Genomic DNA, 2,824 nt, shown 5'->3' on the forward strand with positions numbered 1-2,824 from the left:
TGGGTTTTCATGAGCTGTATGCCAAAATCATCCGTATTAAGACAATAAAAGACCTGAAATATTTCAGTTAGTGTGCAATGAATCTAAAATATATGAATGTTAAATTTTCATCATGACATTATGGAAAATAATGAACTTTATCACAATATGCTAATTTTTTGAGAAGGACCTGTATTATTAGCACCTGAAAATGTGGATTAAAGCTGTTTTGTACCAGTGACTCCGCTTCCCAAGTTAGAATTCAGTGGAATGATGAGACTATCAATATTATCATATTTTTTAGCATATGATGCTTTATTATTAAGAGTGGCTTGGAACCAATTTCTACCAGTAAACTTGGAAGGATTATTAATTATTATTACTCCCAAGGATTATAAGTGTCATTTGATTTGTTTTTCTGTGTTTATTTTCTTTGTGATTGTATTGTAATTGTTCTTCCTCATGTACAGCGCTTTGAATGTCTTGTTACTGAAAAGCGCTATATAAATAAACTTACCTTACCTTACCTTGCCTCCACACACACCATGGGCTCTGGGACCCATCTCCTCGAGAGGGGCTGGACTCTCTTCTACTGTGGAGTGGCTCACGGGGAGAGGCAGCGGGCAGGGGTGGGTTTACTTGTTGTCACCCAGCTCAGCCGTCTCATGTTGGAGTTTATCCCAGTGGATGAGGGTTGCATCCCTGCGCCTTCGGGTTGGGGACAGGTCTCTGACTCTGGTTTCGGCCTATGGGCCAGGCACTAGTGCAGAGTACCCGGCCTTCTTGACACCTGGAGAAGCATGATTGTGAAGAATGGCCTCCCAGATCTGAATTCCAGTGGTGTTTCGTTATTGGACTTCTGTGCTAGTCACGGGTTGTCCATAATGAACACCATGTTCAAGCATAAGGGGGGCCATCAGTGCACTTGGCACCAGGACACCCTAGGCAGGAGGTCGATGATCGACTTTGTTGTCATATTGTCAGACCTTCGGACGCATGTTTTGGACACTCGGATGAAGAGAGTGGCTGAGCTGTACACTGATCACCACCAGGTGGTGAGTTGGATCCACTGGAAGAGGAGAAAGCCGGACAGCCCAAGCGCATAGTGAGGGTCTGCTGGGAACGTCTGGCACAGCCCTTGGCCAGGGATGTATTCAAGTCCCACCTCCGGGAGAGCTTTGACCAGATTCCGGGGGATGTTGGAGACATAGAGTCTGAGTGGACCATGTTCTCCGCATCTATTGTCGATGCTGCTGCCCGTAGCTGCGGCCGTAAGGTCTGCGTTTCCTGTCGCGGTGGCAATCCCCGAACCTGGTGGTGGACACCGGCAGTAAGGGACGCTGTCAAGCTGAAGAAGGAGTCCTATTGGCTGTGGTTGGCTTGTGGGACTCCTGAGGCAGCTGACGGGTACTGTGAGGCCAAGTATGTCACAGCTGTGGCAGAGGCAAAAACTCGGGCCTGACAGGAGTTCGGTGAGGCCATGGAGAAGGACTACCGGTTGGCCTCAAAGCGATTCTGGCAAACCATCTGGCGCCACAGGAGGGCGAAGCAGTGCTTCGCCAACACTGTTTACAGTGGGGGTGGGAGGCTGCTGACCTCGACTGGGGACGTTATCGGGCGGTGGAAGGAGTACTTTGAGGATCTCCTCAACCCTGCCATCATGCATTCCCTGGTGGAAGCAGAGGCTGGAGACTCGGGGTTAGACTCTTTCAGGCTGAAGTCACAGAGGTGGTTACAAAGCTCTGCGATGGCAGGGGCCATCTGGTCTCGGTACAAGTGGAGCAGGAGTTTGGTCCGCATTGCCGGCACTATGTCGGACCTGTTCCCGGTGCATGTTGGACTCCGGCAGGGCTGCCCTTTGTCACCGGTCCTGTTCATAACTTTTATGGACAAGATTTCTAGGCGCAGCCAAGATAGGATGGGGTCTGATTTGGGGACCACTGGATTTCGTCTCTTCTTTTTGCAGAAGACGTGGTCCTGGTGGCCCCCTCTAGCCAAGACCTGCAGCATACACTGGGGAGGTTCGCAGCCGAGTGTGAGGTGGCTGGGATGAAGATCAGCTCCTCCAAGTCCGAGGCCATGGTTCATGATCGGAAAAGGGTGGCTTGTCCTCTTCAGGTTGGAGGGGAATCCCTGCCTCAAGTGGAGGAGTTCAAGTATCTTGGGGTCTTATTCACGAATGAGGGAAGAATGGAGCCGGAGATCGACAGATGGATCAGTGCGGCTGCTACAGTAATGGGGTCACTGTGCCGGTTCATTGTGGTGAAGAGAGAGCTGACCCGAAAAGTAAAGGTCTCGATTTACCGGTCGGTCTACGTTCCTACCCTCACCTATGGCCATGAACTTTGGGTCATGGCCGAAATAACGAGATCCCGGATACAAGCGGCTGAAATGAACTTCCTCCATAGGGTGGTTGGGTATTCCCTTAGAGATAGGGTGAGGAGCTCGGCCATCCGGGAGGAGCTCAGAGTAAAGCCGCTGCTCCTCCACATCGAGAGGAGCCAGTTGAGGTGGCTCGGGCATCTATACCAGATGCCTCCTGGACGCCTTCCTCGGGAGGTGTTTGTTCCAGGCACGTCCCACCGGGAGGATGCCCAGGGGACGGCCCAGGACACGCTGGAGGGACTATGTCTCTTGGCTGCCCTGGGAACGCCTTGTGCTCCCCCCAGAGGAGCTGGAGGAGATGTCTGGGTGTCTCTGCTGAGTCTGCTGCCCCCGCGACCCGGTCCTGGATAAAGCGGAAGACAACGAGTACGAGTAATACGTATAATTACTGCAGGAATTGTTTAGCCAGACAGTAAGATTTTTCAAACATTCAGATATCGTCAACTGATACTTTTTGTTC

The sequence above is a fragment of the Girardinichthys multiradiatus genome, chromosome 8, assembly GCF_021462225.1.
Source record: "Girardinichthys multiradiatus isolate DD_20200921_A chromosome 8, DD_fGirMul_XY1, whole genome shotgun sequence".
Lineage (NCBI taxonomy): Eukaryota > Metazoa > Chordata > Actinopteri > Cyprinodontiformes > Goodeidae > Girardinichthys > Girardinichthys multiradiatus.